Genomic DNA, 16,588 nt, shown 5'->3' with positions numbered 1-16,588 from the left:
GGTTGAAGTATAATCTCTATGACTATGAAAACTCATACACAATAAACGGGGCCCAGAGATCTGCTCGATCCCCCACACAGAGGCACGAGTCTCCATCTGGTCATTTTCAGTTGCCGGCAACGCCCTGTTAATTAATTTGAAAATCACTAAGGTCAACCGTGAAGGGTCACTTTAGATCCTCCCTCAACACCGATATTTACCCTGGTTACCATTGTAAAAGTAAAAAAAAACAAACAGTACATACTCACATTTCGGTGTCTGTCACGTCCCCGCCGTCAGCTTCCCGCGCTGACTGTCAGCGCCGGCCGGCCGTAAAGCAGAGCACAGCGGTGACGTCACCGCTGTGCTCTGCTTTACGGCCGGCCGGCGCTGACACAGTGCAGGGAAGATGACGCTGGGGGATGTGACAGACACCGGAATGTAAGTATGTAGTGTTTGTTTTTAACTTTTACAATGGTAACCAGGGTAAACATCGGGTTACTAAGCGCGGCCCTGCGCTTAGTAACCCGATGTTTACCCTGGTTACCTGGGGACTTCGGAATCGTTGGTCGCTGGAGAGCTGTCTGTGTGACAGCTCTCTAGCAACCACACGACGACCTAAACAGCGACGCTGCAGCGATCGATCGGCATCGTTGCCTATATCGCTGCAGCGTCGCTAAATGTGACGTTACCCTAAGCTGCCAATTGGTGGTGGGGTGGGGTTACACAGATTAGCCTGACTGCTGGTCCCAAGAGCTGTAGTCCTTTAATGTTAATCTCCTGCTGATAAAACACTGTTTGTCTAGAAACTAGAATACACAGACTAATAAGTGACACCTCCCTGGAATCAGGGTCTGCTGTCCTATATTATGCTACTCTCAGATTAAATAGCAAAAAACTACAAAAACTACTGACAGATTTCCTTTAAAGTTAACACTAACACTTGATATCATAGTACAGTAATAATGCACAAAGTGATTTTGCAAATCTAAAAGTAAATGCACTTGTCCAAGACTTCTCTCCAGGGTCACCAGACCGGTGGGTGAGCACCACTTGGCACTGTTTCATTGTTACTATATCACACCACTCTCCATCCTATGAGCCGAAAGCTACTGTAGGCCTACTTTGTACAAGACATCAGCGTCCTGGGACAGACGACGCAAGGATGTCACTGCATTGCGCTGCTTGTGCTATCTCACTCTATGTAGAAGGGAGAAGGTGATTCTGTTGCTCGAATTAAGGGAGTATAAACTTTACATTTTTTGCAGGGGGGTGTCATTATTACTTTTTAAGAAGACATAATTATTTTTTAAGTGGGCATTAATACTTTCTAAAAAGGGATATTGAAGTATTATTGGTTTAAAAGGGGCGCACATAGGGCAATATTTTATTTTAAAGGGGCACCCAGCGGGCATTATTACTTGGTTAGGGGATACAATAATTGCCTTTCTCTCGAACTGGCAATGCCTGTCACGCTGTGACAGTCTTTGGTTAGGACGGGGACCTCTAACTGTCCCTGGAACTAGGACTCTAACTATCTCTGTCCCGGGGGTACTCTTAAAGGTAGAGAGGCCTGAGTCTCCAAACTTACTATGCTTCTGTTAATGTCCTAAGCTGTCCCCTCCCCAGGGGCTTGGGACAGATACAGTGAGTGAATATACACAAAAGACAAACAGGGATAACAAAAAGCAACTTATACACAAACACACTCACCAAGGGTAGAGAGGAATTAAGGGAAGGATAGGAAGGTACAAACCAAATGGGAAAAGGATAGTGGAGAAAGCATACACACAGAAACAGCAGACAGCAATCTCCAGCAGCAACTACGAACACCAACTCCGGCAAGCCATGAAGTAAAACTTTCACAGGCTGGGATGAGAAAGTCTGGCCAGGTTTTATGGAGAGAGAAAACGAGCAGGTCAGGAGCAGCTGTGAGATGGAGCTCCATGTCTATAGCCAGTATACAAAGAGTCGTTGACCTCTTCAGCGCCAAAGAAAACAAAGTCCATTTAATATGAGCCTGAGGAACAAAGCACACAGGCTAAATGGAAGGTCTGCAATTCACAGTACCTAAAGATTGCCTAACCCCAGATCTCCCAGGAGGACGTGACACACTCGTGACAACGCCATTGTCACCTACTACTCCTCATCCCGCCCTGCAATCTCCTTTCACAGAGACACTATGTGGCACAGTGGGATACACTCGTAGTTCATTCCCTATGATTTCTTTGCACTTTCCAACATGAAGGCCAAGCTCATATTTTCTGCCCTGGGCTTCTTTTGGTGCATCAGGCCCATTAATTCTATAGAGATCTCAATAATGCATGCACCTCTAAAAATGTTTCCCCTTGCTGTAAATGTAAATTTTACACTTGACAGTACTAATCAAAATCTGTTCTCTCCTATGTGGTATGTGTTTGTTACACTCAGGCACAAATCTCGCTTATGAATAAAACATAATGTTAATTCCATCTAAACTGTATACATTTACTCCTAAAAATATTCCACATCACCGAGACTTCGCTGACTCAGTTCAAGTGAAACACGCAATCTCATCTTTTGTTGGGAGCTTCAAACAAGTAAGACGACTGCTTCCTCAGAACTTCGGATATGTGCCTTTCCTCCGGTTTGAATGCTTTAGGAGATAAGTCTGACAAAATGAATCATTGATCCTGTAATCTGGCTGGGAAAGATGTTAGATTTCAATTAACCTTTCAATAGAAGTTAGGAAAATAACATATCTAACAAGATCATGCAAAATAGAAAGCAAACAGGAGACGATTTCATTAAATATACTGCATATACAATCTATCTAGGCGCAGCCAATTACTAACATAGGGATTCAAAGTTTGCTTACTTGTAAGGGTTATCTCATGTAGAAAAATAATCCGTCAATGTTCATGTTGACAGATGGCGGCTCCCGTTATGGAAAAGCCTACAAACTAATCATCACTGCTGACTTTTTCCCCAATGGGATTGATAGACCTAAAGGGGCTGTCCGGTCCAAATCGATAAGTCTGTAGTCACTTTGTGTGACTGCAGACTTATGAATCCCCCAGTGCAAGGTTTCTGAGCCAGCGCCGGAGGGTATGTATGAGAATGAGCTGATGCAGCCTTAGTGACTAGCGGTGATGTCGTCAAGGTTACCACAGGTCACTGAGGCTGCGCTCCCAGCCGGACCTCTAAACTGCGGTGACCACAGTGAAATTCCTCTTTTTCTCACGGTTCTAGCTCTGATCTCACCTAGGTCACCGCAGTTCATTGGCCTAGCTGGGAACACAGCCTCAGTGACATCAGTGACCTCAGTGACATCACCACTAGTCACTGAAGATGTGCTCACAGCAGCTCATTCACCAGTGGTTCTCAGCCTGGACAATCGCATCTTGGCATTGTCTAGGTTGAAAAAACAGTTTATCCCACAGATGGATTATGGTGCGGCACAGAAGGACAGAAAGGTGAGGGATATGGTTGTTTTTTTTATTTTAGTTTTATTACAGGAGACGAGAGATTCAGTGGAATTAGGCATTAGGTGAGTATAATTGTGTTTTTTATTTTTAAATAAAAAAGTAAAATTGTGTTTTGTTTTATTTCTAATGAAGGACTTTATTCTGGCTGTGTCTTTATTTACAATATAATTGTAGGATTAGTAATGGATAGGTGTCTTATAGACGCCTCTCTATTACTAACTCGTGGGCTTGATGTCACCTGACAATGCACAGGTGACATCAACCCCACAAATATGAACCCCACTTGCCACCGCTGCAGGGCAAGTGGGAGGAGCCGGCAAAGAGCCAGAATTGGCGCATTTAATACATGTGCCTTTTTTGGGCAGCTACGGGCTGCTATTTTTAGGATGGTGGGGGACAATATCCATGGCCCCTTAACAGGCTGAGTATACCATCCCCCAGATGCCTGCTTTAGAAAGGCTGGTTGCCAAAAATAGGGGGGACCCCACAACATTTTTTAAATTATTTAAATAATTAAAAATATTAATATACAATACAATATCACCGGCGCTCGACACCTCAGCCCACTACATATATGGGAATAATAGGATATAATAACCCAGCCGCTGGTGGCCTCAGAATATGTGCCAATTCTGTAAAAGATAAATCAATATACTAACAGCTGGCACCGCGCTTAGGTTATTCAGGTGGCCTAAAACTGGGCCACAGGGGCGCGATCACCCCAATTAACCTGGTAAAAAACAGCGTATATCACAATAAACAACCAATGTGTTACAACTGGGCTACAGGGGCGCGGTCCCCCCAATTAACCTGGTAAAAAAACAGCGTATATCGCAATAAACAACCAATGTGTTGAAAGTAACGCTGTAAAATGCTGCCACTATGCCCCCTAACATGTATAAGCACTATGACCTCAAATGCCACAAAATAACAGCACATGTAGTAATGGCCGGAACCATAAGAGAAAAATAGATCTCTTACCGTGTGCTGCAGTGCAATGCGTGCCCCGCTGATTCTGGTGGATGTAGGTACGGATGTGTGATGATCCGCCGATGCCGAGGTGGGTCGGGGGGCAGAGCCGGTCTGCTGGTGGTAGTCAGAGGATGAGTGCAGCGGGGTATGAGCAGGCAGGGGCGGTATGGGGAGCCTGACCCTGATGAAGAAGGGCGCTTACCCTTTGAAACGTGTCGGTTAGTTTGTTTGTCCTAAGGAGCCTCCGTAGGCCTGTGACGTCACACGCTGCTAGTCAGCGTTGGCCATCTTTGATTCTCAGTGCAACCAGGGACGCCTCCGGCCGGGACAATATGCTACGTGGCTGGGCAATATACTACGTGACTGGGCAATATACTACGTGACTGGGCAACATACTACGTCACTGGGCAATATACTACATTACTGGGCAATATACTATGTAGCTGGGCAATATACTACGTAGCTGGACAATATAGTACGTAACTGGGCAATATACTATGTGGCTGGGCAATATACTACGTGACTGGGCAATATACTACGTGGCTGGGCAATATACTACGTGGCTGGGCAATATACTACGTGGCAGGGCAATATACTACGTGGCTGGGCAATATACTACATACTACGTGACTGGGCAATATACTACGTGACTGGGCAATATACTACGTGGCTGGGCACTATACTACCTCACTGGGCAATATACTACGTAGCTGGCCAATATACTACGTCACTGGGCAATATACTATGTCACTGGGCAATATACTATGTAGCTGGGCAATATACTACGTAGCTGGGCAATATAGTACATCACTGGGCAATATACTACGTGGCTGGGCAATATACTATGTGACTGGGCAATATACTACGTGACTGGGCAATATACTACGTGGCTGGGCAATATACTACGTGTCTGTGCTATATACTACGCGGATATGCATATTCTAGAATACCCGATGCGTTAGAATCGGGCCACCATCTAGTATATATATATCATTACAGCGCTAGATAGCTTAATAGCCGTTAATTAAATTGCCGGCTTTTGCTATCTCCTTAGCAAACCCAACAGGATATGAGACATGGTTTACATACAGTAAACCATTTCATATCCCTTATTTTGTTTACATGTTCCTCACTAATAATGTTAGAAGTGTCTGTGTGTAAAATTTGGTGGCTCTAGGTGTTAAAGGGTTTAATCACGGCAAAAACTGGCCTGGGCTCCCGCGCTAATTTCTCCGCCAGAGTGGGAAAGCCAGTGACTGAAGGCAAATATTAATAGCCTAGAGACGGACCATGGATATTGGCCCCCCTGTCAAAAAACATCTGCCCCCAGCCACACCAGAAAAGGCACAGCGTGAGAAAATATTCAGAAAAATTCCCACGCTAGAGTTCATATGAGTTTCTGCCAGCAGGGGGCACAACACCGCAAGTCTAGGATGCTATGTTCACCTGCATTCCATTCATTCCCCAGTTTTTACAACCAGAAGCAACAGCTGCGTTAGCAGGCTCCTGGTTGTAAAATTATGTAACCAGTTCAGATGGATTTAAAGCGTGGGACATGACTGAACGCCGGAGAGGTATGGGATATTGTTGCTTTTTTTCTTTCTTCTTTTACAGAACGACGGGCCTTCAGGTGGCTTAAGCGTACAATAAAGATTTTACAACCCCATTTGTGTATTTATTTCATAAAAATACTTTATTCATAATGTGTGTGTGTATTATTAAACCTTTACTACTATTGGATTAATAATGGATAGGTGTCTTATTGACATCTCTCCATTATTAACCAAGCTTAATGTCACCTTACATTAGCAAGGTGACATTAACCCCTTATTACCCCATACCCCACCGCTACTCGGGCGTGAGAAGAGAGGCTAAGTGCCAGAATAGGCGCATGTTACAAATGTGCCTTTTCGGGGTGGCTGGGGGCAGATGTTTTTAGCCAGGGGGGGCAATAACCATGGTCCCTCTCTAGGCTATTAATGTCTGCCCTCAGTCACTGGCTTTCCCACTCTGGTGGAGAAAATTGCACGGGAGCCCACGCCAGTTTTTTCCCGATGCCGGCAATAGAGAATATTGAAAGTGCACAATGTGAGATTCACAAGTCTGCAGTCTCAGAGAGTGACTGCACACTTGTAGCTTATAACCAGAAAACCTTTTCAAACCAGGTTTTTGTGTCTATCAGAGCAGTTAAGCTTCACACCCCATTGACACTGGGTGATGGAGACTACCCAGCATTCAATATATTTATTCAATAGCAAATCAAGCATCAAACAAATAGCGCCAACTGTAGGGAACCTAGGGAGGGAGAGCTCAGGATTATACAAAAATAGGTGCCATAGGAGGTCATAGGAAGTAAGATAAGTGTTATAAACTCTTTCATCAGAACAAGCACACTGACACATTCCCTGTTAACTCATTCTGCAGCCAGCAATGTCCAGGAAAACAGAGAAAATAAAAGCTAAACGGTGCAATATGTTTAACTAATTCGGATTGCAAAAATTATTGTTGGCCCAAAATAAATGCATTTAAATTAAAAAATGATCCTAAAAATGCCTATATCTTTTAAAGGGGTTGTCCAATCTCTAGAAATACTGTTTCTATTCACTATTAGGGCTCGTGCAGATGACCGTATTTTCGGTCCCAGTGAGATCAGACAAAACATTGGATTGCACGGTCATTGACCAATGTTATTCTATGGGGCCATGCACCTGATTTTTTCATGGACTGAGTCTGTGAGTGAAAAAAATTGTAGCGTGCACGATTTGCATCGGTAAACCGTATCGCACTCGGCCATGCAGGTCAATGGGTCCGCCCTCCCCCCCCCCCAAAAAAAAAAATGGCACCACACTCGGATTACATCTAAGTGCAGTCAGATTTTCACAAACTTAACAGAATGGACACGATGCAGACATTTTTTCCCATCTTCTCCATATCTGAGAAAATGGGGCCACACAATGATCAGAATCTGAGTAATGAGAGAATATGGTCTAACCTTGGGCTTAGAGTCATGAGCAAATTAGTTTCATCCAGAATTACAGATGATTTTTCATCTGTATTGTCATCTGTATGCTATCCATGTCTGTTTTTTCACATCCGTATGATATCTGTATAATAACCGTATGCTATATGTATGATATCCATATATGTATTATATCCGTATGATATCTGTATAATATATGTATGATACATGTATGATATCTGTATAATATATGTATGATATATGTATGATATCCATATGATATATGTATGATATCCGTATGATATAGGTATGATATATCTATGATACCCGTATGATACCCGTATGACATCCGTATGATATATGTATGATATCCATATGATATAGGTATGATATCCGTATGATATCTGTATGATATATGTATGATATCCGTATGATATCTGTATGATATATGATATCCTTTTTATAAATTAATAGTAACATTCAGGCTGTGTGCACACAGTCTGGATTTTTCACGTCTTTTCGCAATTAAAAACGCGATAAAACCGCGAAAAAAACGCATCCATTAAGCATCCTATTAATGGATTTTTGTGCACATTTTGCTTTTTTTTCCGCAAAAAAAACCGCAAAATGTTCATTAATTTTGTGGATTTTTCGCGAACTTCCCGCTATTTAATGCATTGGGAAGCTCCGGAAAAAAACTTGAAAAATCTGCACAAAAAACGCATGTGGATTTCCTGCAGAAAAAGTCCGGTTTTGTTCAGAAAATTTCTGCAAAGAATCCTGACGTGTGCACATAGCCTTACAAGACCAATTATTTTCCTATGTAAGTAATAATAATAATCTTTATTTTTATATAGCGCTAACATATTCCGCAGCGCTTTACAGTTTGCACACATTATCATCACTGTCCCCGATGGGGCTCACAATCTAAATTCCCTATCAGTATGTCTTAGGACATGACAATGTAGCTGTACAAATCTGTAGCAGTACGAATGATCCACTTTTTTTCGTCCACCAATAGATTTGCATAGGCACTTCTCATCTGAAATACGGATTAGTACATGCTACCATTTTTTTAACATGGATACTGGGTCCATTTGAATGCGCTGTAACCCGAACAGTCCGATTGAATGACTGAATGAATTAGTCCTAGTGTTATCCAAGTGATGTAAGCTTTTGACACGGAAAAAACTTGGACAGAAAATACAGTCGTGTGAATATCCCCTTAGAGCAAGGAAATGGAAAACCACTGGCAACTTCCCCCAGCTTTGTGTTCGGGGTCTTGGGAGCCAGATCTGAGGTTATCTGCCCATTACCATGACTGCTCTCGAATTGAAGGGGGAGTCTGGGATGAGTCCCCATTCTACAGGTGTACTTACTTAAGATGGAAACAAAATGAGCATATACCCTGCTGTAAGGAAGTTAATAGTAATAATACATCTACATAATTAGGGGACATGACATAGTAAACATTGTTTTTAATCAAAAAGTGTAAAATCCATCCCACCACGACAAGGTGAACCCATTGGGACGGTCCTAACCTCCGGTACTAAAACCTCCGCTTGTGTTAGATGACCTCAATGTAGATGGAGCAGAGCAGGATCGGAGCCCGATGGTTCAGGTATCCCACCATATAAATTAAATGTCTAGCTCAGAAAAGGGGCTGTTTGTCCAAAGCACCAGAAATTACAGCAAAGCCAAAGAACTGGCCACAGTGTGAACATGCTCCTATAGGTTGCATGTATACAAACATATGTTCCAGACCAATTCTTGGGTTTAGCTGGGTTTTCTGTTTTGTTTTTTTAGTTTTTTTTCACATTTTTTTATTTGGTCTTCCCCTTCATGCAAATGTATTTCCATCTATCCCTTACAGTACATAACACTTGTGCTCGGGTAGATCTGATTCATCATTAACATGACATAACTACATAAATACACTGAATCATAGCAAAGATTAATGCATCTCTCCATCCAACCACACAGAGTTAATAAGTAAAATCAGTGACACCTGACCAGGGTTAAAGCGGTGTGTGGCAACGAGCCTTTCCATTTACGTCTTTTATTGGACCATGAAATTATAAACTAAATGTACCCGCTGTGACCTTTGCAGGAGTTATCATGAAAAATAAGTAAAATGCCCAGGTGGTAATTTAGAAGTCCGGTAGTGACAGATAAAACTCCCAAGGTCTGAAAACGGGAGAAATGGTCACATATTTCAACGATAGGGCCAGAGAGAGCATGCAATCAGAGTAAATACAGGTTAGCAGTGGATCACCTTGAAAGGCAATAAAATTTATAGAGCATGTTAACAAATTCAATTATGCGGCCATCATACACTGTACAAATCTACGAGAGGGCAAGAAAGTAAAATGTTGGCTGCTTTATAAAACACATTTTAAATTTACAGAAAGAGCAGCGCCGAAATGGCTATCTGTGTCACACAGCAGTGCTTGCTTTGTATAAGTAGCAGAGCTGACTTTGTCATTGGGCATAATTCATAATAATGTAATTTATCCGAGCTCTCTAACTACCAATCGCATTGTGTTAAGCGGCACAAATTTCCCCACAAAAACATTTCTGCATCTTGCCCACAACTTGCTGTCATGACACAGAATGCCAAAAGGCAGATAGGTTACATGCAAGTCTCTTTGAAGTCTATAGGTTGTAAAGTTGTACGAAACTTGTGACCTGCAACCAGGCTTGGACTGGTCCACAGCAAAACCGGAGAATCCTCCGGTGGGCCCCTGTGCAGGAGTGAGCCACCGCCTCTTATATGAGCACAATCTACTTGATTCACTATGTACAGATAAAAGCAGAATTTTATTCAAATCTTCCCAGCTCATTGTTATATAAATTGTGATTGATGATAATGTCACATTTGCATGTAGCTGAAAAGTGGGGCCCTGGAATTGGTTACTGGTGGGCCCTTGGCACCACAATCCAACACTGCTTGCAACCAAAAATACAACATGTGACATTCATCCCATCGTTATGTTGCAACCCCACTGACAATTGGGAAATGTGATGTCACAATATGACCCTGCTCTCTTCATGGCACACAACCGGTGTTACTCTATAGTCTTAGGCCGGCGTCACACTCGGTGTAAGACAATACGGTCCGTATATTACGGCCGTAATACGCAGAAAAGTCCCCAAAATAGTGGTCCGTAGCTCCTCCGTAGGCAGGGTGTATCAGCGTATTTGGCGCATGGCATCCTCCGTATGTAATCCGTATGGCATCCGTACTGCGTGTTTTTCTCGCAGGCTTGCAAAACCAACATACGGATATACAAGGGATCCATGTGTAAAAAAAAACATAAAAACATATATACTGTATATATAACAGCTTTTCAACACTTTCAATTCTCTACTCCGTCCCCCCGCACCTCCTCCCTCCCCCCTCATTTCTGCTGATGACTTCGCCTCTTTCTTTAAACAGAAGATCAATACGATCAGAGAAAGCTTTGGCCCACAGCGCCCACTGCCCCTCTTAGCTGCTCAACCCTGCTCCTCCAAAACCAGCTTCTCCACCATGACAGAAGATCAGCTCTCCACCCTCCTGTCAAGATCACACCTCACCACCTGCACGCTTGACCCGCTCCCATCCCACCTCATCCCTAACCTTTCCACGGTCTTCATCCCAACCCTAACGCACCTCTTCAACCTCTCACTCACAACAGGTGTCTTTCCCTCATCCTTCAAGCATGCCAAGATCACACCCATCCTCAAAAAGCCCTCCCTCGACCCATCCTCTGTGTCTAGCTATCGCCCAATATCTCTTCTCCCTTATGCCTCCAAATTGCTGGAGCAACACGTCCATCTTGAACTGTCCTCCCACTTCTCCTCCTGCTCCCTCTTTGATCGGTTACAATCAGGCTTCCGTTCCCATCACTCAACTGAAACTGCCCTAACTAAAGTCACCAATGACCTACTAACTGCCAGGAGCAAGCGACACTACTCTGTCCTCCTTCTCCTGGACTTGTCTTCTGCCTTTGACACTGTTGACCACTCCCTTTTGCTACAAATCCTCTCATCCCTTGGCATCACAGACTTGGCCCTTTCCTGGATCTCGTCATATCTGACAGACTGAACATTCAGTGTCTCCCTCCCCCACACCACCTCCTCACTTCGCCCCTTGTCAGTCGGTGTTCCTCAAGGCTCTGTTCTAGGACCCCTACTCTTCTCCATCTACACTTTCGGCCTGGGACAGCTCATAGAATCCCACGGTATGCAGTACCATCTCTACGCCGACGACACGCAGATCTACCTCTCCGGACCTGACCTCTCCTCCTTGCTTACCAAAATCCCGCACTGTCTGTCTGCCATTTCAGCCTTCTTTTCTGCTCGCTTTCTACAACTGAACATGGACAAAACAGAATTCATCATCTTTCCCCCATCTCACTCTACCCCTCCACCACATCTATCCATCAATGTCAATGGCTGCTCACTATCCCCAGTCCCACACGCCCGGTGCCTCGGGGTGATCCTCGACTCTGCCCTCTCTTTCAAGCCACATATCCAAGCCCTTGCCTCCTCCTGTCGTCTCAAACTCAAAAATATTTCCCGGATCCGTGCTTTCCTTGACCGCAACACTGCAAAAACGCTAGTGCATGCCCTTATCATCTCCCGCCTCGACTACTGCAACCTCCTACTCTCTGGACTCCCCTCTAGCACTCTGGCACCACTCCAATCCATCCTACACTCTGCTGCCCGACTAATCCACCTGTCCCCCCGCTATTCCCCAGCCTCTCCCCTGTGTCAAGCCCTTCACTGGCTTCCTATCGCCCAGAGACTCCAGTTCAAAACCCTCACACTGACATACAAAGCCATCCACAACCTGTCTCCTCCATACATCTGTGACATGGTCTCCCGGTACCTACCTACAAGCGACCTCCGATCCTCCCAAGACCTCCTTCTCTACTCCCCTCTCATCTCTTCTTCCCATAACCGCATCCAAGACTTCTCCCGTGCTTCCCCCATACTCTGGAACTCTCTACCCCTACACATCAGACTTGCGCCTACCATAGAAACCTTCAAAAAGAACCTGAAGACTCATCTCTTCCGACAAGCCTACAGCCTGCAGTGATCCTCAACCTACTGAACAGCCGCACAGCCAGCTCTTCCCTCTCCTAGTGTATCCTCACCCACCCCCTGCAGACTGTGAGCCCTCGCGGGCAGGGTCCTCCCTCCTTATGTACTCGTGTGCCTTGTTATCTGCTCATGGTTAATGTAATTGTCTATATTTGCCCCGTATTCACATGTAAAGCGCCATGGAATAAATGGCGCTATAAAAATGTATAATAATAATAATATATATATATATATATGTCAGTAGACACACATATATATATATATATATATATATATATACCGTATATACTCGAGTATAAGCCGACCCGAGTATAAGACGAACCCCCTAATTTTGCCACAAAAAACTGGGAAAACTTATTGACTCGAGTATAAGCCTAGGGTAGGAAATGCAGCAGCTACCGGTGAATTTCAAAAATAAAAATAGATCATTATTTCCCCATAGCTGTGCCATATAGTGCTCTGCACCGTTCATTATTTCCCCATAGCTGTGCTATATAGTGCTCTGCACCGTTCATTATTGCCCCATAGCTGTGCCATATAGTGCTCTGCACCATTCATATTTCCCCATATCTGTGCCATATAGTGCTCTGCACCGTTCATATCTCCCCATAGCTGTGCCATATAGTGCTCTGCACCGTTCATTATTGCCCCATAGCTGTGCCATATAGTGCTCTGCACCGTTCATATTTCCCCATATCTGTGCCATATAGTGCTCTTGCACCGTTCATATCTCCCCATAGCTGTGCCATATAGTGCTCTGCACCATTCATATCTCCCCATAGCTGTGCCATATAGTGCTCTGCACCGTTCATATCTCCCCATAGCTGCCATATAGTGCTCTGCACCGTTCATATCTCCCCATAGCTGTGCCATATAGTGCTCTGCACCGTTCATATCTCCCCATAGCTGCCATATAGTGCTCTGCATCGTTCATATCTCCCCATAGCTGTGCCATATAGTGCTCTGCACAGTTCATATTTCCCCATAGCTGTGCCATATAGTGCTCTGCACCATTCATATCTCCCCATAGCTGTGCCATATAGTGCTCTGCACCGTTCATATCTCCCCATAGCTGCCATATAGTGCTCTGCACCGTTCATATCTCCCCATAGCTGTGCCATATAGTGCTCTGCACCGTTCATATCTCCCCATAGCTGCCATATAGTGCTCTGCACCGTTCATATCTCCCCATAGCTGTGCCATATAGTGCTCTGCACCGTTCATATCTCCCCATAGCTGTGCCCCATATAGTGCTCTGCACCGTTCATATTTCCCCATAGATGCTCCATTGAAAGCTCTGCCATTGCTGCTGCAATAAAAAAAAAAAAAACACATACTCACCTCTCTTGCTTGCAGCTCCCGGCGTCCGGTCCCAGCGTCTCTCTGCACTGACTGATCAGGCAGAGGGCGCCGCGCACACTATATGTGTCATCGCGCCCTCTGACCTGCACAGTCAGAGGGGAGAGACGCCGGGAAGACAGAGCAGCGCCGGGAAAATGGAGCGACGCCCGGCGGCTGGAACAGGGACAGGTGAATATTACATACTTACCTGGTCCCGGAGTCCCGCTCCTTCCCCCGGACAGCTGTCTTCGGTGCCGCAGCCTCTTCCTCTATCAGCGGTCACCGGCACCGCTGATTAGAGAAATGAATAGGCGGCTCCACCCCCATGAGAGGTGGAGCCGCCTATTCATTTCTCTAATGAGCGGTCCCACGTGACCGCTGAAGAGGGGGAGAACTGCAGCACCGAAGACCGTGGGACGGCAGGGGGAGCGTCAGGATCGCTGGAAGCAGGTAAGTATGCAAAAAGCAATAGTGCAGACTAATCCACACTGTATGACACCCTCTGGGGAAACAGATACCATCAGCTATGGAGGATTACCATTATTAAAACTTAACCTTTAATAGATCTAACTTAAAATATAAGAACCCAACAGACAAACACATAAATATATAGAAAAGTGCCCAAAATAACCAGTGCTCAAAAAATAATAAAAGAATGGAACGGTCTCACCATTCAGGACGGACACATGGATCTTTCTCAGCCAATGGGGCTTTGAGGAATGACGGTCCAGGGGAAAAGAAAGCCACGGGCCAGGGCACCAATCCTGTCTACCCTGTAAACCCTGTGTAGCTCCTGTCCTTACAAGGACAGGCCCCAAGTAGATCCTGCTATGGACAACCACCAGATGATTAGGTGTAGATGAATAAATATCCTCTTCTTGGGTTCTTATATTTTAAGTTAGATCTATTAAAGAAGCAGGTAAGTATGCCTCAGCGCCCTCACCCCCCAAGAAGAGGATATTTATTCATCTACACCTAATCATCTGGTGGTTGTCCATAGCAGGATCTACTTGGGGCCTGTCCTTGTAAGGACAGGAGCTACACAGGGTTTACAGGGTAGACAGGATTGGTGCCCTGGCCCGTGGCTTTCTTTTCCCCTGGACCGTCATTCCTCAAAGCCCCATTGGCTGAGAAAGATCCATGTGTCCGTCCTGAATGGTGAGACCGTTCCATTCTTTTATTATTTTTTGAGCACTGGTTATTTTGGGCACTTTTCTATATATTTATGTGTTTGTCTGTTGGGTTCTTATATTTTAAGTTAGATCTATTAAAGAAGCAGGTAAGTATGCCTCAGCGCCCTCACCCCCTCACCCGCAGACCCTGCCACCCACCTTGACTCGAGTATAAGCCGAGAGGGGCACTTTCAGCCCAAAAATTTGGGCTGAAAATCTCGGCTTATACTCGAGTATATACGGTAAATATATATTAATATTTCATACAGCGCGAGATAGCTTTAAAGCCGGTAATTCAATTGCCGGCTTTTGCTATCTCCTTCCTAAACCCGACATGAAATGAGACATAGTTTACATGCAGTAAACCATGTCATATCCCCATTTTTTTTGCATATTCCACACTACTAATGTTAGTAGTGTGTATATGCAAAATTTGGCCGTTCTAGCTATTAAATTAAAGGGTTAAATGGCAGAAAAAATTGGCGTGGGCTCCCGCGCAATTTTCTCCGCCAGAGTAGTAAAGCCAGTGACTGAGGGCAGATATTAATAGCCTGGAGAGGGTCCATGGTTATTGCACCCCCCCCCCTTGGCTAAAAACATCTTCCCCCAGCCACCCCAGAAAAGGCACATCTGGAAGATGCGCCTATTCTGGCACTTGGCCACTCTCTTCTCATTCCCGTGTAGCGGTGGGATATGGGGTAATGAAGGGTTGATGCCACCTTGCTATTGTAAGGTGACATTAAGCCAAATTAATAATGGAGAAGCGTCAATTATGACACCTATCCATTATTAATCCAATAGTAGTAAAGGGTTAAAAAAAACCACCACATTATTAAAAAGTATTTTCATGAAATAAACACAAAGGTTGTTGTAATATTTTATTCTACGCTCAATCCATCTGAAGACCCTTGCTCTGTAACAAAGAAAAAATAATAAACCAACAATATACATACCTTCCGAAGATCTGTAACATCCCACGATGTAAATCCATCTGAAGGGGTTAAAATATTTTACAGCCAGGAGCTCTGCTAATGCAGCGGTGCTCGTGGCTGCAAAACCCCGGGGAATGAAGGTAAAGTAGGTCAATGACCTATATTTACCATCATTCGTGGTGAGGCGCCCTTTGCTGGTTGTCCTCATATGAACTCGAGCCTGGGAGCTTTCTAGGAAAGTTCCCACGCTCGAGGGACAACCAGCAGAGGGCGCCTCACCGCGAATGAAGGTAAATATAGGTCATTGACCTACTTTACCTTCATTCCCCGGGGTTTTGCAGCCACGAGCACCGCTGCATTAGCAGAGCTCCTGGCTGTAAAATATTTTAACCCCTTCAGATGGATTTACATCGTGGGATGTTACAGATCTTCGGAAGGTATGTATATTGTTGGTTTATTATTTTTTCTTTGTTACAGAGCAAGGGTCTTCAGATGGATTGAGCGTAGAATAAAATATTACAACAACCTTTGTGTTTATTTCATTAAAATACTTTTTAATAATGTGTTTGTTTGTTTTTTTGTGTAAATATATTTTTATTAAAGAGAAGAGAATTTTACAAGAAACAGTAGTTAAAAACTACGACAATGAGCAAAGTACTTTTCCTTATAATATAC

This window comes from Ranitomeya imitator, chromosome 5, assembly GCF_032444005.1.
Source record: "Ranitomeya imitator isolate aRanImi1 chromosome 5, aRanImi1.pri, whole genome shotgun sequence".
Classification (NCBI taxonomy): Eukaryota; Metazoa; Chordata; class Amphibia; order Anura; family Dendrobatidae; genus Ranitomeya; species Ranitomeya imitator.
Note: the sequence above shows the minus strand (reverse complement) of the source record.